General features: G+C 39.2%; 1 protein-coding gene across 1 annotated transcript in view; it reads left to right on the top strand.

Moving 5' to 3' along the window:
* LOC121860890 (protein zyg-11 homolog B-like) overlaps window positions 1–24,999 on the top strand; it is a gene marked incomplete in the record, with an annotated part of 168,129 nt that extends 143,130 nt beyond the window's left edge. Inside the window, 1 exon segment of the mRNA XM_042358253.1 lies at window positions 24,709–24,999.
* Between the last annotated feature and the right edge of the window lie 537 nt (window positions 25,000–25,536).

Here is a 25,536-nt window from a genome sequence, read left to right as displayed (position 1 = left end):
GTACAACAATTTTATCTCTTGAGCAAAATATATAGCGTTTATTTTCAAATTTTTTGGCTGTCTTGCAAAAGGATTCAGCAATGCAAATTATAATCTCCTAACTTTGATCTAAGATATTATATAGATAAAACTATAGCCTAAAGCCTGGCTGGGACTGGCCAACTCCGCGCAGCCGAAGGTTGGGGGGGGTAAGAGTTAGCTTGATCGGATTTATTGAAGGTCTCTGTGTGTTTATTTAACAGTCCTACTAAGCTTCTCTCATTTTAAAATGCCAGTGATATGACCTAGGAAAATATAATTAACATAGCTGGGATTCTTGTAAGATACTGATTTATTTGAATATAAACATGTTGTAATTCGCACTAGACATAACAATTTTAGTACCGTAATCAAATTAGTACATGTGCACTCCAGCTTTGCACTAATTTATTTTACGTTTCTTTTAGTATGGTGTGCGCATTTAATGGATGAAAATAAATGAAGAAATTTATGTAAATCTACCCAAAAATACAGTTGAAAAACTTTTTATAAAATGTACTACAGTATTGTACACTAATGTACTACATTTTTTATATCTCGAGCAAAATATATGATGCTTATATTTAAATTAATCTCTGTCTTGCAAGGATTTCAGCAACGCAAATTACATTATCCTAACTTTAGTCTGAGATATTATATAAAATAAACAAAGAAATCACCAATCTTTTGTCTTGAACACGAGGAGGGTGGGAAGAGGGGGGGGGGAGGTGAGGTGACAGAATGTCTCGCGTTTGTTTGTTTATTTATTTGAGATAAGATTTGACAATTGGCGCTGAAGGCTTGCCTGCGTGTTTATTTATCATTACTTAAGAGTGACTAAGCTCTTCTCATAATTTTCCACCCAAACGACCTGGGTGAATATAACTTACATTGGAGGGATTCTTGTAAGATAGTAATTTATTTGATTTTTTTTTTTTTTTTCAATTTAAATTTTAATTGTTTATTCCTTGATTGAGGAAGCGGGATCCTAGTGCTGTCACTTGGTACCCCTGTACCATAACACCAGAAGCAACTGGCCAGTGTCACAAGTATATACAGTACAGTACAGTCATCCCTTGGTTATCGTGCCTAATTGGGGCCCCGCCGATAACGAAAGTACAGAACCTATGGGATTTATTCTAATTGGTTCATTTACCCAAGACCCAACCCCAAGTTTCCCATTTTACGACCATTTAGACCCACTAAATATATATATAATGTTATGGTAAATATCATAAACACACATAGGCATGGCTAGGTTTATTACAAAGTGATGAAAAGGGTACGCTTAATACTGTAGTCCACAAAACATGTAGCTATGCTTTTTTTATTTGGTCCCCGTCATACGAGTCTGTTTTCTCTCACATCAGGACGCCTGAGTCCTCCGTTTTCTCTCTTAATCTTAGAGTGCACCAGAAACTTTACTATTTTTAGTAATGCCACAGAATTTGAAATTGCAACCCCAATTGCAACTGGGGTTGCAATTGTTGAGGCAACTAGATATGTCTGATTACAGCAAATATGTTATTGTCAATTTGTAGTTGAAAGATTTTATCCTCAATAGATGTAGGCTAACATTTCACCTGTAGGCAAATGCTTAAAAAAAGCCTAAGTAAGGAAGCATATTCCTTTAACACATAATATCTGACCAGTATGGGGAAGATCATCATGTCTCCATCAGGGGGTCGTGGAGTGGTGGTCCAGCAGGCATCACGTTTTTTTTTTTGGGGGGTTGGCCACGGACGTATATGCGATCGGACGTTGTTCAGTCGGACGTTGTTCAGTCGGACGTTAACCAGTGCATGACTGTACAGAAAATCATTGCCATTTCTATAGAAAATATTATATAGAACTACAGTACTAAATTTGTATTGGTAATCACTGATGGGCGGAGGTGGTAGAGCGAGTGTGTGGTGGATAGTGGAGCGAAGGAGGAAGATGGCGGGAGGGGAGGAGGAGGGTGGGAGAGGTTTAGGATGGTGAGTCACTGGGACTCCCCGGCTGCCTTCTCCTCCTCCTGCTCTGACTGGGGTTCTTCCACCGCTGCTTGCTCCTCCTCTGTTGTTGGCGGGAATGTCTCGTCAGCAACCATATCTGAAATGGCAGCTTCACCAGTCATCTTTTTGTTGTGGGAGTTATCCTGATGCTTAAATCGTTGAAACCATCCTCGGCTGGCCGTAAAGGTCTCTTCCTTCGATCCTTCACCCTCTGTTTCCTTCATGTCATCAAACAAGGATCTGGCGTTATGCTGGATAACCATAAGGCTCACAGGGGCATTGCATTGATTCTGGTTCTCCATCCACATTGTCAGCATCTTTTCCACCTTCTCTATCACAGTGCTTCTAGTACGAGTCGTCTTAGTAGCACTCAGAGAAGAGCCACTTCCATCACTAACCTTAATCTTGTCAGCGATGGTCCGGATAGTGCGCACCGTTGTGGGGGTTAGACCAAGCACAGCGGCTATGTCCACAGCACGTTCCCCTTTTTCAAATCGGGTTAATACATCCATTTTCATAGCAAGGGTAATGGTCTTACATTGCCTCTTCAGTAGCACTTGATGGGCACTTAGAAGCCATTTCGAATGGTTAGAGTACAGTTTTAGAGCAAAAACAAGCACACACGTATGATGTGAAGTGGTAACAGTGACTGGCTTGGTGTAAAACGCGAACTCGTTTGCTCTAACGCGATTCCACTCGAACGGTTGTTGTGGCTTCAGTTCACGTTCGACATCACATGTTCAATTGAGTTATGTGTTTTGTTTGTGAACAATTGCAGAAATAATGTATGTAATATTTATGTATACAGTATACCTACATATTATATGTAAATTGTAAAATTTTACATAAAAGAGAAAATCAAATTACATAGTGTTTTACACCCGCGCTCTCTCTACATCACACACAGTGTTTACAGTTCACGTTCGACATCACATATTCAATTGATTTATGTGTTTTGTTTGTGAAGAATTGCAGAAATAATTTATGTAATATTTATGTATACAGTAAACCACTCACAAGGTCCTACAGTACCACTAATTATTTTATACTGAAACTTACGTTTGGTAAGCTGGATTAAAATGAAGATTACCGGTATATTAAAATAATAAAAATGTATTATAAACCAGTCTAACATACCGTAATAAACACAGCTGCTATTATCATCCCCCCCCACCCCCATTTGCCAGTGACAAGAAAGGGAAAGTGACCTTGACTGTGACCGCCTGTGGCTATTTTTAGCCGTCCTTGTGTTCGGAGGTGGTCAGTAATGCATATCTGTATATTTACTGATCATAATACTTATCTCTTATAAATAATTCATTTAAAATTTATTTTTTTGCAAAGAATATTCAGTAAATGACTGCATTAATTCTTGAAACTACCTACAGTGGTAAATTTAGGATATAAATAATGAACAGAAGTCACGTCATGGATTCGGAGTTTGGTCCTTAACAATCACCATAAATGTAGCCTCCCTTTTTCGCGAAACACGTATATAAATTAAAGAAAATACTTGCAGTATATTTAATATATTACTGTACAGTATATTATATATAAATAAATAAACAAATAAATTCAAATTCCCTTATCATCCTGTGTCATATACAGAAATACTTGAGTCCTTGAGCGAGTACACAAAAAGAAAACGGAGGACTAGGACATCCTGGAGTGGATAGAGAACGGCCATCTCTACTGGGGGACTCAAACGTTTCTCATGTTTTGTGGGCGCTCTAGCATAATATGAATAATATGTAAATTACAATTTACATATATATATATATATATATATATATATATATATATATATATATATATATATATATATATATATATATATATATATATATATATATATATATATATATGTAAATTGTAAAAATTTAAATAAAAGAGAAAAACTAAATACGTAGCGTTTAAAGTGTTAAAGTGTACTGTACAGTGTTGTGGCTTGGCTCAATGTTTACAGTTCACGTTCGACATCACTTGTTCAATTGATTTATGTGTTTTGTTTGTGAAGAAATACCTGTACAGTATATGTAAATTGTAAAATTTTAAATAAGAGAGAAAAACAAAATAAGTAGCGTTTAAAGTGTACTGTACATTGTGGCTTGGCGCGGGGTTATGCAGTGTTTACAGTTCACGTTCGACATCACATGTTCAATTGATTTATGTGTTTTGTTTGTGAAGAATTTCAGAAATAATTTATGTAATATTTATGTATACAGTATACCTGTACAGTATATGTAAAATGTAAAGTTTTAAATAAGAGAAAAACAAAATACATAGCGTTTTAGACCCGCGCGCTTTGTTTACTCCACACTTTGTTTGAAACACGTGAAGTTTTTAAGTGTCCTCAGTGAATTCTGATTACTGTTTCTCCACTTTTGTGACTATGGAAAAGAAGAATATCTCTGGGAAGCACTCTGGTGATCGCATTTCCGGTGGTGATCGTAAAAGAAAGGCTATGACACTTGAAGAAAAGCTTGATGTTTCATGACTCCTCAGCCTCAACATCACCCTTATCCCCCATCAAGTTATATTCATATTTTTTCAAGGTAAAGTGTAACATTTACTGTATGATTTCATTATTAGATATGAATGTAACATTTATTTAGACTGCTATCCTTTGTGTTAGGCTAACTACGAAATTTTTTTTCGATTTGGAGTAATCTGCACCTAACCCTATTTTCTCCATAAGCCCTGTTATTTCTATTACACGAATTTCTATAACACGATGTTTTACAAGAACACTACTATCGCGTTATAGCAGAACTACCTGTACTGTATTAATTTACGAAGGTGTTGAAGACAGACATTGTGGTAAGCCGATCAGCTGTTTGCTCTTTGTAAACAAATGACTCATGGTGTTCAGTGTGAGATTCTTTTTTCAGGAGAGTTGATTCTTTTAGTATAATATTTTATCAACCTGGCACCAAATGATCCTAAATGATATGAGAATTGTGGCAAAAATGCATAAAAATGTGTTAAAATGTTCTTGGGATTGGGAGCCATCCACATGTTCTACCCCCCTCCCCTCTGCACCCAGATAAACTTTCGTCTTCCACATACAATATACTCCTACACTTATTTGTTCTTATTTTTATCTTTATGGTACTGCACAGCACAGTAGACCCTTTCCATCCGCTGCTTTACGATTCGTGGTAAGCAGCTGGCAGCTCTGGTGGCTGGCATGCGAGCCTTCTCCCGCAGTGCAGTAAGTCACCCCACGCGACTGTGGCATCTCATCCCGCTTTGTTTGTCCTCACCCAGTACCCGTGACGTAGCATCCCGTGTCATACTCTCAAAACTTTCGTGTTTCTTTGAGAAAATGGCTCCAAAATGACTTCCTAATGTCAGTGCTAGTGATGCTTGTGGAGTGAAACATAAAAGGCAAAAGTCAGTGACAACCTTGGCAAAGAAAATTATTAGACAAGTTAAAGGAGGGGTGTGCTACCGTGGTTGGTCAGTTGTTTCATGTGAACGAATTCACATTGTGCTACATAAAAAAAGAAAAAAAACGAGCAATTCATGATACTGTTCAAGCGAGTGCTCCTACAAGTGCTAAAGTGGCACGGGTTTTTCGTGACAAGAACATAGTGAAAACTGAGAAAGCACTGAACATTTGGATTGAAGACCAGCACCTCAAAAATGTTCCGATCGACAGCAACAAGATTCGTGAAAAGGCTAAGAGATTTTATGCTCATTTTTACGAGTCAGCAGGTGGTGAAGGGGCTAGTGCAGTGACTGAACCAACTTACAGTGCCAGTAAAGGTTGGTTAAAAAATTTTAAGAAAAGATTTTTGCTCCATAATGTGAAACTGACTGGGGAGGCCGCATCAACTGACCTTACAGCTGCAGGTACATTTCCTACCAAGCTGAAGAAAATAATAGATGAGAAAGTCTATAGACCAAAGCAAGTGTTAAATGCCGATGAATCACATGATCAAGCCTGGCTAGCTTTACCGCTCAGCAAACCCGAAGGCTTTAAAGGGTAAAAACATGAACCTTTTGCAAAGTGTTTTGGCAATCCAACAAAAGGGCTTGGGTAACTTGGCAAGCATTCCTGGACTGGTTTCATAAATGCTTCGTCCCAGAAATGGAAAATACTTTGCTTCCAAGAAGATGGAATTCAAGGAGTTATTATTGATAAACAAGCCACCAGGCCACCCAGAAAGTTTACAGTTTAGCCATCCAGATGGTGTTCCTACCTCCTAACACCACTGCTCTTATTCAGCCTCTCGATCAGGGTGTAATACGCACCTTCAAGGCATATTGTACATGCCGCTCTTTTGGTTGTATCCGTAGTGCCATGGATGAAGACCCTGACCTTGATGTTAGCAATTGTTGGAAGGAGTACAACATTGTGGACTTCATTACCAACATCAGTGAATCATTCAATGAACTCAAACCAGAGAAAGTGACTGCTTGTTGGCACACCTTATGGCCTGAATGTGTGAATAACTTCCAGGGATTTCCGTCCGTAGTAAAGGATGTGAATGACATTGTGAGTGTTGCACGTCAGTTGGGTGGTGAGGGGTTTGTGGACATGGCTGCTGAAGACGTGGAAGAGCTGATTGATGGGCATGGAGAGGAACTGACAGAAGAGGATTTGGAAGAGTTGGTAAATGTGCCAAGGAAGATGAAGAGGAACACATTATGGAATTACAAAAAGAAGGTTGGAGCTTGGACAGTATTGGTGAGCCACTTCGTCGGGTAAAGACGGTGAATGATTTCGTTGTTGACCACGACCCTTCCATGGAAAACAGCCTTAAGATGGTCCGAGGAATCAACCAGGTATTGTTTCCCTACCAGGAAATTTTTAAAGACCTTAAAGCCAAGAGGAAACAACTATCAATCACCATGTTTTTTAAGAAAGAACCAGCTACTACCGCCGCCGCTCCATCCTCCTCTTCCCAGTCCCCTGCCACCTCGCCACCTGCCACCTCCTGGTCGTGCGCCACCTCCAGGCCACGCACCTCCTTCCGGCCACGCGCCTCCTTCCGGCCACGCGCCTCCTCCCGGCCACGCGCCTCCTCCCAGCCACGCACCTCTCCACCAACCACCACTGCTTCACCTTCTTCCACCATTGATCCTGATGATCCACCTCTACTTAAATAACCAGATGTCTTCCTATGTACAATGCACCACTTCATCAGACTCCAGACAGTATTGTGACTGAAGTTTCTCATACACAGTATACCGTATTTGCCGGCATATAAGGCGCACCCCTATTGTACAAGGATATTTTGTGGATTTTTTTTTTTTTTTAGTAAGTTTCGTCATACAATTATTGAAAGTGATTTTAAAGTGGTTTTGTAGGGGAAAACATATGATTTTGTGCATGTAAATACAATATACACTGGAATCAGGTAGGAAATCATATTACCTGTACCATTAAAATACAGTGGTCCCTCGGTTAACGAACACAATTCGTTCCAGAAGGTCGTTCGTTAACGGAAACCATTGTTTCAATGGGATTTTGGGTAATTGGTTCCAGCTCACCGAAAATTACATACAAACTAAAAATAAATGCAGTGAAGTACACTTACTTTGAGGTGTGTATGTAGAAGGCTCCTGGTTGATGATGATGATGATGGGAATTAGAAGTGGGGGTGGAGGAGAAGGGAGAAGAGAAGGAAGTGGGGGTGGAAGATAAATCACCCCATGCTTCATGCCGTCATTTCACACATAAAATTTTAAGTTCACTCGGTGTAATTCAAGATTATTTTCTTTAAATCAACACTGCACTGCACTATATATTGTCAATATGTAAAATAAATTTCAGAATGACCAATAATTGTACTGTAAAAACATAGAAATAGTTTATGTTCAAGAGAGCCACAAGCAAGATGTTACCTCCACTGACCAGAGATGCAAACTGACACCTTGCTGGGTGAGTCAAGTGGCTGATTGGCGCACCAAAAACTAGTTTCCTGGACTGCAATTATGGTAAATAAGTGTTAAAATGACTAGAAATTTTAATATAAAACTTGGAAAATTATTGAATAGTACAACCTTCTTGATATTTACTCAAACGGGAACGAATTTAAGCCCTAGAACCGATTACTGTATTGGCGGACTAATATTCCAGCTGGTGAGCAAGCGAAAACATGTTGACATGATTTCGTAAAAATTTTGTAAACCGAATTTTTGTTCGTTAACCGAATTGAAGATTCTTATGGAAGATAATTCATTAACCGAAATTTTTTTAATCGAGGCATTCGTTAACCGAGGGATCACTGTAAAGCAATAATAATGAGATGCGTTCCAAAGTGTGACCTTTTCATATCTTTTGTGTGGATTTTTACCCTCTTTTCCTCCCAAAACAATACAATTAATGAAAATTGCAAACTATATTCTTTAAATAATGTTTCTGAATGCACCTTATATAATATAAATGAATAATAATATGGTCACACAAGAGGAGATGGGACGCCATTGTTTTCGTTTGTGTTTACAGCCGGGAGTCCGGGACGATAGTTCTACACGAGAAAATTAAGAAAATAAGACCCTGGTTGTAGCTGTAGAAAAATTAATGTAAAAATATTATTATATTTGTTTTAAGTAACGTTATTTAATGTTAATAAATGGTACAATAGAAGTAGCTAACCACTAATGGCAAAGAAAAAAACGAGATGGTTTGGGAACGCCAACATATACATGCGCATTTAAGGATACCGCGCCATTTATCTTTTTAAGAATACAGGTATGTACAAAAGATTCATTATTGCTTATTACTGAATATGTATTTGATTGAATTAATCTTTATATATGCGAAATGAACATTACAATTCATTAATAATACGTAAAATATTAAAACACACACGAGGATAAGAGACGGCATTGTTGTCAGTGTTTACACCCATAATGTCAGTCATCCACCTGAAACTGAAGAAAATCAGACCCTGGTTGTTGTTGTAGTTAAATTAATGTAAAAAATATGTATGTTTTAATTAATGTTATTTAATGTACAGTAGAAGTAACCACTGATATTAAAGAAAAAGTGAGACTGATAATGGAATGCCTGTAAAGGCTTAGGACTTTGGGATATAAATCCCTTGCCAGTCTTATCAGGATCTTACAAAAGGAAAGTCAAGAACCATAGGTTTCCAAGGTGTAACAAACAACCGTTAGAGATTGACATCTCTTTACTATGAAAATAATCACAATAATTGACACCACTCACACAAATATCAAATACAGTAATACCTCACTTCACGCGGTCAATTGAACCCACGGAGGCCCGCGTAAAGCGGGAAACGCGTAAAGTGAACAACAGAACATATGGGATTAATTGAAATAGAGACTGGGCCGACCCCCAAACTCCACTTTTTCAGACACAATACCTATGTTGTAGTAAATATAACTTCTTAATTTTATGATGGTATGCACACACAATTAATAATTAAGAGAAATATCAATAATATTAGGTTTTTTAACACTTACATTAGTAGAAAAGATGGCTGGGCACTCGGGGATGGGGGGTTGGTTCCGAGGCAGAGGGCAGATTATTGGCCCTCACCTGTATCACTTGTATCAATTGTATCACTCTCCACCACAGAGGCTTGCAGGGCCTCTTTGTCAAACCCCTCAAAGTCCATATAAGTCCATATCCTCACTATCACTGACTTGGGCCAGCTGTGGTGGGTGGCCGGTGAAGAACTCGGTAATGTTTTGATGACTGGGCAACCTTGTGCGCACCCTGCCCGTGCCGCTTCCCGCGTATATGAGTAAATGCTCCGCGTAAAGTGAACATTCCGGTTCTGGCAGGGTACCGCGTAAAAAAAAACGCGTAAAGCGGGGTATTACTGTAAACAATTATGGGAGCTTCCTCACTTGGCGCCAGCGTTGGTGGGTGATGTCTTGCCACTCAGGAGAGACGCCAGGGCACGGACGGTGGATAGGGCGTGGACATGACGTGGCAGCCGCGGTAGTAGCTGGAGCAGGTTCCCGGAGATTGACAGCACAGCCAAATAGTGAAGGACTGGGGAAAAAGCCCACGAGCCCCAGGAACCTCAGATGAGCACACAACCAGAATTGTAATCGAACAATGGGGGGGAGTGCAGCTGTGGTGCTGGCTGGGTAGTGTCTTCTGTGTGATGAAGCAGCAGCGACCTTCTCACCTCCGTCTAAACCCCCCCCCCAGTGGGGGCCGCGAGCAAGCAAACAAGCAGCGGACAACCATCCTGCTCGTTACAGCCCTTAAAACGCCAATGTATACGTGCGCACTCAAGGAAACATAGTCATTACTGATTATTACTGAATATTTATTTGATTTAATTAATGTTTATATATGTGAAATGAACAATGCAATTCATCAATAATACATAGAATATTAAAACACACAAGAGGAGACAAGATGGCATTGTTTTCGTGAGTGACGATGGCTCTACATAAGAAACTGAAGAAAATAAGACCCTGGTTGTATCTGTAGTGAACTTAATTTAAAAAAAAATTTAATACCTGTATGTATGTTTTAAGTAATGTTATTTAATGTTAATAAATGGAACACTGGAAGTAGCTAACCACTAATGGTAAAGAAATAAAGCGAGACGATTGGGAACACCAACGTATTAACAGTAAGTGCGTATATGTGAAAAAATATCTTCATTTCTCTACATATGAATTTGAAAGCGACAATTATTTACTGTTCATATATGTTTTAAATAATATTTACGAATGTAAAAAAAATTCTACTCACCAATGGCGGTAAAGTCTAAAACATAAGGACAGCCAATGAATATTGTGAGAGATTTTACTCAGATGACGAAGTCATCGGGTTCAACTCTGGCTAAAGCTGTAGCTTTCCATAAAGCTGTTGACGAAACTGTTACTGAACCTGAATTTGATGTTGAAGCTGCTTATGATGCTGAATTTGATGGTGTAGCTGAAGTTGATGGTTTAGGCCTTTGAATAATATAGCTCTCGAAAGAACCTTGCACAGCTGCTTTCTTTTCTCATTATACATCTTTATGTAGAGGTCATATGCGTTTATTTAAATTTTAATGCTATGTTCTGCCAATGGATCTACTTCAGAAATTATGTTCATTGCTTACTCCATACAATATCCACAGACCTCTCACCTTTTTCATATCGTTTTAACACATCTAGTTTCTCGGCTAAGCTCATACACTTTCTATTAACTTTTGAAACAACACTACCATCACTTGCTCTCTTGCTCATGTTGAATAGGGATGCAAAAATGCTGTAAGAAACCTGAGAAAGTTTTTCTCCAGTTCCTGTTCCACATGCGTGAAAACAAAAGGCCCGCCAAGCTCTGACTGTTGTTTACCACTCATTAGCAAGACAGCTTCATTACGCAAGGCGCTCTTTATTTTTTACAGTAAATTTTTTTTTTATATTACATATCAGGATTTAGTTATTATTTATATGAAAATGTAATTTTATTAAATGTTTTATTATATTTGGGTCCTAAATTAACTAGGGTCTTAAATATGAAAAGTTGTTGGTCGAACCTTTGTTATCGGAGGCTTTACTGTATAGTAACATTATACTAACCCAACTCTACCTCTGACCAAAGCAGCTGTGTGGCTTGTTTATATTTTGATCATTAGAATTACCGATAGGATATGAAACTCGTATATTTGGCTGTGATGTTTTGTGTTGCCGCGATCGGCAACAATAATTTAAGACATGTATCTGGTGTGGGTTACGTATTCTGGGGAAGGAGGTACAGTGAGATGTTGTGAGTTTCCCTCTGCCATTAAGCCAATGTAAGCCATTATTTACGTTGTTGAAGTACAGTAATAACATAACAACAACTGGTTTTCTTCAAACAGTTCACATAAGTAGTGTTATCTCCACACACCCCATACATTCTCTTTTTTCGGACTGGGGTCTGCTCTAATTAGTCCATTGTATCAACGTTCTACTGTAATGAGTAGGGCCCGGATGATTAGGCACTAAAAAAATTCAAAATAGGCAGGCAAAAAGGCAAAATAAAGTGGCAAAATAGGCATTAAAAAGGCCTTTATTCCCAGAGCAATTATAGAAATAAAACTAGAAATATAACTTAAGTACATAAGTTCCATAGCTAATTCTTCCTTAAAGTAGACTCGCTCGGGATTTGCTGCTTTGTGTATTTTTCCAAGAATAACTTCAGAGATTTGTTCTCCAGCTTCCTCAATGGAATACCAGCATCAACAAAGTCTTTACACAGATCTAATGAAAAGGTAGACTTGCGGCTGGAGGATGCACTGAATGTAGTCAGCAGACTCGTTTTCTGGCTTCCTCGTTTCGTTTTCTGAGCAGCAGTTTGATTTTTAGCAGTCTGCACATGCTGCGAAACGAAGCACTTTTTCTCGAAATTCACTGCTTTTTCACAGACTTTGCAAAATAGCACTGAAACATCAGTGGAAAAAACGTCACATCCAAACTCCCAAACAAGATCATTCAGCTTCTTGCCACACGGTGCACTAACTTTGGGCATTTTTACTTTTTTAGAACCCTGCCTTCAGCAGTCAGGTCTGCTGTTAGCCTAGTACTGTACTGAGGCAGTGTGTCGATTTATTATTCATTGGGTCATAAATACAACCCGGTCGTAAACGGATGCCATACATAGAGGCCCCAGTCCATCCCCTTATCACCCCTAGAGTAAGTGACAGTTGCTTAGGTCTCAGCAGGAAGAGGGAAGGACATGGAGAAATACTGTGTGTGGGACTTGGGTGAAGGAGCGGGGGGGGCGGGGGGATTGTTGTTATCACAGTGGCCAATGATCTCGTAAATTCTGGACAGTAAATGTCCATAAATGGTTCAGACCTGCAGCACAAACTGGGAATACCACCCTAATGTGCGGTAACACATCTTACTCATACTTTGTGTTTTGTCCTATGTATTTATATCCTTGCTTAATATATCCTGCGTTGTATCTGCTTAACTCTCCTCACCCCTCTAGCCCCCCCTATACTCTGACCCTCCTCAACCTCCGCATTACCCCGCCACCCACTCACACACTCAACACAGTCCCTCAAAACTGGATCTCAGTTTCCTTCCTGGCTGTGTCAAGTTTTGCTTTACTTCTTAGATGACAATACATAAAATATTTTAGTTACCGTACACACTTTTCAGGCTGTTTAGAAGTGGAGAGTTCCCTTAAAGTGAGTTATTGTGTTTGTTTGTCCCAACAGCTAGAGAGTTGTGATATTTGTCACAAGTTAAGTTCATAAATAATTATTGTGTCTTGGAATAAATAGCCCAATGGAATACCAAGATTTTTGAGCGGGTGCAGTCTTCGCCTCGTGTTCTAGGTGGTCGGTGTTTCAATCCCCGGGCACTCCCAGTTCACCCAACTGTAAATGGGTACCTTAGTTTATAACTTGGGGAAGTGAAGGCAGTGGAGTGCAGTACTGGCCATGCTGCCTCCTTGTGTACCAAAGTACTATACAGTGTATTGTATCCACCCTCGGCCATTTTTTTAAACACTCGGGGCAGCAAGCCCGAAGAGCAATCCCGACTGTCGGGTTACTGTTTGGTAACCCGACAAATGGATTCGTCAAACTCGATTATCAATCCCGAACATCGGGTTACTATTTATTAACCCGAACGCCGCAACTCGAGAGGGTTGGTACGCCTTATCCAAGATAAATGTAAACAAACCAGGTCGATCTGCGCGCCAAAATTGAAGCAGAAACATGAGTTGTGGAGATAAAAGTTCGTCTTTAAGAGAGAAGGCAGTCACCACCACCAATTATGCCAGCGTCTGCACCAGCAAGAACACTTAGATCAAATGATCCAACATCAAGATCACCCGTGCCACCACCAGCACCAGCAACATCCAGTCACAGGGAGAAGATAAGGAAGCAGGTGAACAAGAGGATTGAATGCTTCATTGCCATTATTAAGGACAGTATACAAGAACTGAATGGTGCTATATTGGAGGCTTTAAAGGCCTTCACTAGTACTGTATGTACAATACATTCTCAGCCCAATCTGTGTGTAATGTATTTAGAGCAAGCATTAGAGTTGTTGACCATGGTATATGTCAAGAGTGCAGCCATAATTCCACCTCTGGCTGTGAGCAATCAAGTTAAATTATGGAGACTTTGCCATCAGTGTCATAATTGATAATGTATAAACTGTGATTTTTTCTATCTCTCTCTGTTTACTATTTTTTCTTAGGCACTTAATGGAGAATATCAAATATTTTTCATGTTCTTTTGTGAAAACAAATAGATTCTTTCAACTTAATTTGTGATATAATGTCAGATACAATAAACAGTACTGTGAAGCTGTGTGTTGTACACTCATACTTATTGGAGAAATTTAATTGTCTTTTTTTTTAATCTCTGTTTACTGTTTATTCCACTTAATGGAGATATGAAATCATATTTTGTATGATAATTTTTTTCTTTTACTTCATATACAATACAGCTGTGATACTGTGATACTGTGTATTATATACTCATACTTATTTGGGAATTTTAATCTTTCTTTTATTTCACATTTCTTTTGTACTTTAATTACAATTTTAATACAGATACAGTACAGTACAGTACAGTACAGTACAGTACAGTACAGTACAGTACAGTACAGTACAGTATAATCTGCATTTACGTCGTCAATTGAACCTGCGGAGGTCCGCGTAAAACGAGAAAGGCATAAACGAAATAACAGAACATATGGGATTAATTGAAATAGAGACTGGGCCGACCCCCAAACTCCACTTTTTCCGACACAATACGTACGTTGTAGTAAAAATAACATCTTAATTTTATGATGGTATGCACACACAATTAATATTTAAGAGAAATATTAATAATATTAGGTTTTTAACACTTACGTTCGTAGAAAAGATGGGTCGGCACACGTGGATGGCGGCTGGTTCCGAAGCAGAGGGCAGATTAGTTGCCCTCCGGTGAATCACTTTCACTACTCGCAGAGGTTTGCAGGGCTTCCCTGACAAACCCCTCAAAGTCCATATCCTCACTGTCACTATCACTATCACTGACTTGGGCTGGCTGTGGTTGTGGTGGGTTGCGAGCGAAGAAGTCCTTAATACTACGTTGATGACTAGCATTTATGTTGTCGAGATAGATCTGGATATACGGCTCCATAACTTTCGTCAGAAGGTTATTAGACACTTCATACCGATGCTTGTCTGGGTCGTTGTCAAGGATGAGCTTAATTTTCTCCCCCAACTCGATGATTTCCTTCACACAATCATAGCTTGGTCCAGGTAATTCAAGGTTTATCTCGCGTAGTGGGGGTCCAGCAGAAGCCATTGTGAGGGGAATAGCGGGCACAAGAGAGAACTGTATACGCGGACTGAGAACAATGAGACAGGCCTGGCTAGGTCAGCGACTTCTACCCTCTGGTGGCAGGGCACGTCATGTTACATTAGACCAATCACAGCTATCGGCGGAGGGAATGCGTGGGTGGTAAGGATGCGTGGCCCAATCACAGTCCGATAAGTCATATGACGTCAGCGATAACGTAAGAGCGGCCTAATGCGCACCCCTCACCGCGCTGCTTCCCGCATATGGTCAAGAATGGACCGCGTGAGTAAAAAATGGCGCGGCGATCTGGACCTCTCCAGCCGCTCGCCGCGTAAATGATGAAATTTACCGCATAATTAAAACATTTTATTCTGGCAAGGCACAGCGTAAATGACCAAATGCGTAAACAAAAACCGCGTAAATCCAGACTATACTGTACTTCTAAAATCTTTCAAGAATGATAATTGCTATATAACTGTATTTACAATGTCAAACTAAGTATAGTTACTATTAATTTATATACAGGACTGTACAGGTACTGTGATAAATTTTGTTTTACTGCTTGTTCTTATTTAGAGGAACTAAAATTGTTTATGGATTTCTCTGACACTTGCAAACTATTTCAGTGTAGTACAGTACTTTGAAGCCTTTAAAAATGTGAACATTTATTATTTCAAGCAAAATACTAAACTGTTTGAATGATATAATTTTACATATGCTGTACTGTACTGTACTGTACTGTACTGTGATATATTTTTCTTTAGTCATGCTAGTGTAATCCCTTTTTAATTTTGTTTGATTTGAAATAATGTTTCAAGTTGTACTGTGATAATGTTTGGAGGAAATAAAATGTGATATTTAAAGCAAAAAAATTTATTGGAAAATGACCTTGATAATAAAATCTATTATCTAAAACATTTTTTTAACAAACCAATAATGCTTCCATTTGCCCTTACACTTGCTCTATTTCAAACAAACTACAGTTGTACCCCGCTTAACGCGGTCAATTGAACCCACAGGGTACCGCGTTAAGTGAACAACAGAACATATGGGATTAATTCCAATAGAGACTGGCCCGACCCCCAAACTCCACTTTTTGACAACACACAACTATGTTGTAGTAAAAATATTATCTTAACTTTATGATGGTATGCACAAACAATTAATAATTAAGAGAAATATCAATAATGTTAGGTTTTTTAACACTTACATTAGTAGAAAAGATGGCTGGGCACACGGGGATGTGGGGTTGGTTCCGAGGCAGAGGGCTGATTATTGGCCCTCACCTGTATCAATTGTATCACTATCCACCATAGAGGCTTGCAGGGCCTCTTTGTCAAACCCCTCAAAGTCCATATAAGTCCATATCCTCACTATAATTATCACTATCACTGACTTGGGCCGGCTGTGATGGGTGGCGGGTGAAGAACTCGGTAATGTTTTGATGACTGGGCGACCTTGTGCGCATTGTGCCCGCACCGCTTCCCGCATATATGAGTAGATGAACCGCGTTAAGTGAAAGTTCGGTTCTGGCGAGGCACCGCGCATATGAGAAATCGCGTTAAGTGAAACCGCGTTAAGCGAGGTACAACTGTACATTATACAAATCAAAACCATGGATCAATTACACCCCCTTTCTACATCGATGTAGTTCAGCTGTGTTCCCTCCAGGGCTTCTAATAGGGATATGAGACCCATCAATGCAGCCAAATACACCAGACATCCCTACAATGGTATGAAATTCATCTACAAGGTTTTGTGTGTTGCCTGATTCTGGAAAGTGGATGTAATCTTTTGCCGTAAGGGTCAAAACAGTTGCATAGCTTCTGAAAAACTTGCAAACTGATGACACAGAAATCTTCAAGCATTCTGCCATACTAATTTGGAAGCTGCCACTGTTAAAGTATCTCACTGGAGTTAGGAGCTGCAGGTGTGTGGAATACTGTAACCTGTAGGATATATATATATATTTTTTATTTGCTGTTTTGTCTAACATTGTATATTTTGATTAAGTAAATAACAGGTCTCCTATGATGATATATATATATTACTGTGTTACATTTTAAGTTCTTCAGAGAATCACCTTCCATAAAGTGCAACATACAGGTGATATCCCCGTTAGCTGGAATACAGTGGTCCCTCGGTTAATGAACACAATTGGTTCCAGAAGGTCGTTCGTTAACCAAAATTTTTTTTTAACCGAATCCATTGTTTTGATGGGATATTGGGTAATTGGTTCCAGCTCACCGAAAAGTACTTACAAAGTAAAAAAAAAAAAAAATGCAGTTAAGTACACTTACTTTGAGGTGTGTATGTAGAAGGTTCCTGGTTGATGATGATGATGGGAATTAGAAGTGGGAGTGGAGGAGAAGGGAGAAGAGAAGGAAGTGGGGATGGAGAAGAAATCACCTTTCAGGGGGCCCATGCTTGATGCCGTCATTTCACCAATAAAATTTTTTAAGTTCTCTAGGTGCAATTCAAGGTTATTTTATTTAAATCAACACTGCACTATATATTATCAATATGTTAACTAAATTTCAGAATGACCAATAATTTCAATGTAAAAATGCAAAAAATATTCAAGACACCAACAAAATCGATGTTCACTCCACTGTAAACAAAGCCACACTGACGCCTGGTGGGTGAGTAAAGCGGCTGATGGGCGCACAAAAAACTGGTTCCCTGTACTGCATTTATTATCAAAAAGTTAACTAAATTTTAAAATGACTAATAATTTTAACATAAAAAATGAAAAAATATTAAAGAACACAACTTTCTTGATATTTACTCCACTGGAAACGACTGTAAACATAGAACAGATTACTGAATTGGCAGACTAGCTCATCAGCTGATGCTCACAACAAAATGTGTTGTTCGTAAGGATTTCGTTAATCGAAGTTTTGTTCGTTAACCGAATTGAAGATCCTTATGGGAGGTAATTCGTTAACCAAAATTTCGTTAATTGAACCGTTCATTAACCAAACGACCACTGTAATTGGTGCAGGGCTCTTCCTGGGATGAGAGACTTCCAGATAACAAGAAGACTCTCAAACCATGAAAAATCTCACATCCATAGAATTTTTCCGGTTACATGTAAAAGTTTCCGAGTTTAAACATTCTTTCATCTTCAGAGACACGGGAAAAAACTCAGAGTTGCAGGAATTTTTCATAAAAATTTCCAGAAAATGTGCCTGATATTTAACCTCGAAAGGCTGGAATCAAATTTAAGATATTTTTAGGAATAAAAAAAAAAATTACCTGATTTTCAACCTTGAAAACTCGTTTACAGACCCGGAATGTTGAAAATTTTCCCGGAAAAATTCTGAGCCAATTTCGATTCTGAGTACGTATTAACAAATTATGGGTAATGAAGATTTTACTGCACTTTAATTATGGCCTTTTTTTTTTTTTTTTAACGGGAATTATCCCACCCGGGCACAGGTCAAATGACCCACAACGGTGCCTGGGGGGCGAAAAAACAAAAAACAAAAAAGAACAGAAAGAAATTGTAAATATAGAAAAAAGGTTATACTGTATTAATCTACACCATGAAGATGCCGGAAAACCAGCTTTTTAAAGTGAGACGGATTGTAAGAGCATGGAAACACAGAAGAAGGCAGAGCATTCCACAGTTTGGCTGTGTGAGGAAAGAAGGAGGTACTATAACGGGTTATTCTCGTGTGACCGATATCCACAGAGAAATGGTGGGCACCGCGGGCAAGACGTGTGTTACGAACCCACGGCCTTACCGGCGGTACACAGGATGCCAAATCCCCTGAACATTGCCCGTTAAAGTACCTGTAAAAGAGAGAGAGTGAAGCAACATTGCGGCGAAGAGAAAGGGAAGAGAGATTGTCGACTAAAGGAGGAGAGTTAATAAGACGAAATGCCGTTGATTCCACCCTATCTAATAGTTGGACAGAAGAAGAGCCACCCCAGATATGAGAGCAGTACTCCAAGTTAGGACGAATGAATCCCTTATATACTTGGCGCAACTGCTCAGGAGTGAAGTAGCTGCGGCATCGGTGCAGCATTCCCAACTTTCGGGAGGCAGCTTTAGTTATACTAAGGATGTGTGATTTCCAGGACATATTGGAGGAAATGGTGAGGCCTAATATATTTAATTCAGAACTTGGGCGGATGATAGCGTCCTGAAATGTAATTGGTGGGAGATCGTCTAATTTACAAAGTGTAATTGGTAAATATTGAGTTTTGTTACTATTGAACTTGACCAAGTTTGTATCTCCCCATTCAGAGATGCTGCACAGATCCGCATTGATAGAAGTAATGATACCAGTTCTAGAAACAGATCTAGTTTGAGAGTTAGGAGGAAGGGGAAAATGTGAGGAAGAGTGAAGAGTGGAATCATCAGCGTAAGAATGAATAGAATTAGTTGTAGTGTGAAGTAAATCATTGATAAAAAGAAGGAAGAGAGTTGGTGAAAGAACAGAACCCTGTGGGATGCCACTATTGGCAGAGAAAGAGCGAGAAATCGATCCATCAACAACAACAACTGCCATGGATCGGTTCTCAAGGAAGCTAGAGATGAGAGAACAAAGTGGGGGGAGAGAAACCAAAAGAGGGAAGTTTAGATAGCAAAGACTTGTGCCATACCCTGTCAAATGCTTTGGAGATGTCGAGGGTCACGACAAAAGTTTCCCCATAGTCCCTAAGAGAGGATGACCAAAGATGGGTGCAATAGGAGAGCAGATCACCAGTAGATCTTGCACGGCGAAAGCCATACTGGTGATCCGACAAAAGAGAAAGGCGTTCAAGGTGACGGAGAAAATGGGAGTTCAAGATAGTTTCGAAAATCTTGGAGAGGGATGAAGTTAGGGCAATGGGGCGATAGTTAGAGGGGTTAGAATGGTCACCCTTCTTTGGGATGGGCTGAACCAAGGCATGCTTCCAAGAAGAAGGAAAAGTTTTGGTTTTGAGGCAAAGGCGAAAGAGGCGAGCATTCACAGGGGCCAGGGCTTCAGCACACTCCCTCAGAACACGAGGGGGTATTCCGTCCGGTCCATGCGCCTTAATCACATCCAACCTGGATAACACACCGGCAACCCTGCGAGTGGAGATTATAGGAACGTGCATAGGTTAAGTAGGAGGTGCAGGGGTAGGAGGGATAGAGTGGGAATCGTCTAAGGTGGAATTAGAGGAGAATAAGATGCCAAAGAGGTTGGCTTTGTCAGGGGGAGAGTTGGCTATAGAGTTATTGGGATGGAAGAGGGGAGGAAAAGAAGGCGTGCAGAAGTTGTTACAGATGTTTTTAGTTAAGGACCAGAAGGATTTACTAGAGGAAGAATTAGTCAGGACAATGGTCTTTCTTTTAATAAAATTCCGCTTGGCCCTACGAAGAATAGCCTTACAACGATTCCTAGAAGTAATGAAAGAGGTGTGGGTAATAGGAGAAGGAGATAGTTTCATAGCTCGATATGCCCTATCTCTCACCCTGCAAGCAAGAGAGCAGGAACGATTAAACCATGATTGTAATGTGAAAGTTTTGGTAGAAGATGGGATAAATGCACTCATACCACTCTGTATAACTCCAGCAATGCTGTCAGCACATACCAAGGCCTCTCGAGTGGAAGAGCAACATTCATCCCAAGGAGAGTCGGTGAAGAATTCTCGCAAGGATTGCCAGCTTGCCCTCCGATAGTGCCATAGTTGACATTTAGAGGGGGGTGGGGGAGGTGGTCGTGCCCAGCTTGATTTAATAGAAATAAGGTTGTGATCAGAAGACCCCTCAGGGGGCAGAAATTGAGTATGAATAGTGTGAGGGGTTAGAGGTAAAACAAAGATCAAGAATGTTAGCAAATTGATCGTGTCGATCAGGAACGCGTGTAGGGTATTTGATTATTTGTTCCAAATCATTAAGTAAAGAAAAAGAGAGTGCCTCAGCTCCACCTGGGTCATCCCTTGCAGAGCCAAGCCCCACTCTGTGATAGCAACGACTCATGGCAAGAAGTGAGATGGTCAAAGAGTTCGAAATAGTTGGTAGAGTTGGGAGAACAGTATAGGAAACAAAGAAAAATAGTCACAGTAGGTAGAGATATTTTGAGCCAGATGACATCATAAAGGGGAGATTCAAGATCCGTGAGTCGGGCTATAGGTGTACGTGTATTGCAGTAGGCGCATACACCTCCCTTAGAACGGAAGTAGGTATAAAGGTTGTAGTTAGAGACTTGAAAAGGTTTGGGTGAAGCTGCTTTGGTCAGTTGAAGTTCAGAGAGTAGTAAGAGATCGGGGGAAGAGGTCAATAGATGGTGCTCCACAGAAGAAAAATTGGATCTCAGTCCACGAATGTTGGAAAAATGAAGTGTGAAAAAAGCCGATCCTCCAGCAACCGCGGTGGCGTCAGTTGAGGCCCCAGTAGCTTGATGACGATCAGGTCGGCCCTGGGGTCCACAACCTGCCCGACCAGTGGGACCCATCCGAGAAAGCCCCGCTGCAGTGTTAATATCAACTGACATAGGAGAATAAAATAGAATGAATAAAATGCATCAAGAATGAGTACGGTTTTATTTGTGGTGGTATTATTGTACATGGGAGGTGGGCTTAGGGGTTTCATGGGAATTGAGTACTGTACTGTATAGTAGTGATGCCCCCCTTTTGCATCACTGCATAACATTGAATAAATCCCCAATACACTTCTAAACAAAGACCAAAATCCAAGATTTAGAGTTTCGGTCTACAACAATATATTTAGTCTAACCTAACCAAACTTTACCTAACCTAATCTGACCTAGCCTAACATAACATGACCTAACCTAACCTAACATGACCTAACCTGACCTAACCTGACCTAACCTAACCTAACCTAACCTAATCTAACCTAAGCTAACTTAACCCAGTTATCTTATAGACCGCACACAATAGTAACACCATAATTTCTTGCCTCGTCCTCCTTGAACTCTTGGCATATGTGGCTCAACTCGTTCAGGAAGTTAATGGATGCATTCCTTGGATACTCTATACCTCTTGATGAACTCCTCCTCAGAGAGATAAGCCAAAGGATTTTGGTGGTCTCTAATAACAATACCAGAATGCTATAATGCCAGCCTGAAAAAATAAAACAAAATCTAATATCTATTATCTATATATTGCGGTAACTACTGTATATAAGATAAATTACTTTTGATAATAGTTTACAAGCGTGTTGCATAGCTATTACAGAGAATTTCTTTAAGAAATTTGTCCATGGTATATTTAACTTTTGTTTATTGTTGTTCCGGTGATGTAAGATGGGACTGATACGACTCTAATCGAGTGATTGAAAACATCATTAATCAATTTTGGCACTTATTTCTAACACCGAGTTCGAACATTTCATCTAAAAAAATATTTTACATAACCTAATCTAAACTTACAAATATTGGTAGTACCTAAACACAACCGGAACAACAACCCAAACAGTGAAATATAGCAGGAAAAATTTCTTCCATGGTAACTATCAGCATGGGTCACAGATGACACTTGTAAACTATTACCTCGGCAACCTACCTATTATATTTGGCTCATCTTATATCTTTCCGATATAATATATTGGCGAATTGGAAATGGCATTACATTTATCTATCACAAAGAGAAGTGTGTTTTTTAACATATTTGAAGCTATAAGAGGATGATTGTAGGAATGCAATGCTTGATAAAATTGGAGAAGGGCGATGGGGAGTTGAAAAATCTTTGGCGTTGAAGGTAAAACATCACGGGGGTACACGGCGGTCTCTTAAATATATATACATTTCCATTGGAACCGGTTATTAGGACATTTAAATATATGTTTTCTTTATTATCTCATCTTAATTTGCATAGTGAACCCTCAATTTACGCGGTCAATTGAACCCACGGAGGCCCGCGTAAAGCGAGAAACGCGTAAAGTGAACAACATAACATATGGGATTAATTGAAATAGAGACCGGCCGACCCCCAAACTCCACATTTTCCGACACAATACCCATGTTCTAGTAAAAATAACATCTTAATTTTATGATGGTACATGCACACAATTAATATTTAAGAGAAATGGAGAAATACAGTCGCCAAGTTAATGTCTATTCAAATAATGGACTCAACTCCCTCCCCCTCTTCTCACACTCGCTGGCTCTTCCCTGTCTGAGAAATGTTTGGGGGAAAACACTAGATTTTAAGGTATAGTAATAAATAATACCTCAAACTAAAGTTAGGTTAATATTTTGAATATAAATGTCATATATTTTGCACAAAAGATAACATATTTACCCAGAGTAAACAAAATACTTACATTAGATCTAAAATTTGTATGTCTAATGCAAAATCTATGATGTTTATATTCAAAATGATCATCAAATTGTATGAATTCCAGCAATGGAAATTATATTCTGGCCCTGTAATTTGTATGAATTTTATGAGCTAAAACAAATATCTTCAGTTAATAAAAAAAAAAAAATATTCTTCACGACATTATCTGTCAATCAAAATACCCCACCTTGCCTCCCCCAATTCCCACCACGCCAGCTGGGTCGGTCGGTCCCTCCCTCCCCCCCACCCCTCACCTTCCCTTCCTACCAGAGAAATGTTTGGGAGAAAACAGAATATTTACCTTTTTAGTAGTAAATAATACCTCAGACTAAAGTTAGGATAATATAATTGACATTACTGGATTCCTTGCAAGACCAGGAATATTTTGAATATACACGTCATATATTTTGCACAAAAGATAACATATTTGCTCTGAGTAAACAAAATACTTGCATTAGATCTAAAATTTGTATGTCTAATGCAAAATCTATGATGCTTATATTCAAAATGATCATCAAATTGTAAGAATATCAGCAATGTAAATTATATTCTGGCCGGGTAATTTGTATGAATTTTATGAGCTAAATAAAAAGATTATACTTCACCCGAGTATATGAGTAGATGCACCGCGTAAAGTGGGAATTCCGGTTCTGGCAGGGTACCGCGTAAATGTAGAAATGAAATGTGTAAATGTAGAAACGAAATGTGTAAAGCGAGGGTTCACTGTATATTATATTTCAGAGACGTTTTCTATTCATATATAACTAGTTTGAACATTAGGGATAAGTCTTTCGGGTGCCTACCCACACCCGAGGACTTATCCCGAACTTTCCAATAATATGTCGGACTACCAAATGGTAACCCAACAAAATTTGGTTTAAAAATATGGATTATGGCTCGGAGGGCACTTTCGGGTTACTAATAAGTAACCCAAGTGTTTAAAAAAGTGGTCATCGGTCTCCAATGGGCCATCATACCTGTGGGACCAACTTTCTTTTCATATTGATTAAATATTTTTTATTGTCTTTACAAACCTTTTGAAAACAGAAATTAATTGTCCTAAAATGCAGTACTGTTCTATACATTGGTTTGGGTAGTGGAGAATACTGTACAGGCATATTCCTGATGTGCTGTGAAATGTAACTATTTTTAGTTCAAGTGTAAATATTGTATTGCAGGCAAACGTTACTGTCACATGTTGGTGCGCGAGGGAGTGGACGACGTCCTGAGGAAGTTGGTAGCATTGCCCGCCTCTAATGCCTCGGTGCGGGAGCTGGCAGGGAAGGTGGTGGACGTGCTGCAGGAGAACGGCTATACCAAGGAATTATAATATACGGACTTATGTATGAATGTAATATGTTAGTGTGTAGCATCTCTTCTTATTTTACCTTCAAGGTATTTCTGCCAAGTATATACTCCCTATCAACAGATAAAGATATTCCTATGCTGAAATAAAGGACTAACCAAAACTGTCTTGTCATCACATCCACATAAAGCTAACTTGTATATATTATCTACCAGTCTGGTAGACCAAATATTTTACTTGATTATATTAAGTTGTTGTATATATATTTATACAAATGTACAGGTATTAAAACACACACACACACACACACACACACACACACACATATAGTTGTTATTGTGTTATGTAATAATATAGATTTTTATTTATATGATTGTGTCGCCTTGGTTGATTGTTGGGTCCTGTACTCTACTCAACTTTACTCTACTCTGCACTACACTACTCTACTCAACTTTACTTTACTCTACACTACTCTACTCCACTCTACTTTACTTTCCTGTACTCTACTTTACTTTACTCTACTCTACACTACACTACTCTACTCCACTCCACTCCACTCAACTCCACTCTACTTTACTCTGCACTACACTACTCCACTCTACTTTACTTTCCTGTACTCTACTTTACTTTACTCTACTCTACACTACTCCACTCCACTCCACTCCACTCCACTCTACTTTACTTTCCTGTACTCTACTTT

This window comes from Homarus americanus, unplaced genomic scaffold (assembly GCF_018991925.1).
Source record: "Homarus americanus isolate GMGI-L3 unplaced genomic scaffold, GMGI_Hamer_2.0 scaffold52806, whole genome shotgun sequence".
NCBI classification, from domain to species: domain Eukaryota; kingdom Metazoa; phylum Arthropoda; class Malacostraca; order Decapoda; family Nephropidae; genus Homarus; species Homarus americanus.
Note: the sequence above shows the minus strand (reverse complement) of the source record. Positions and strands in the feature narration are given on the sequence as shown.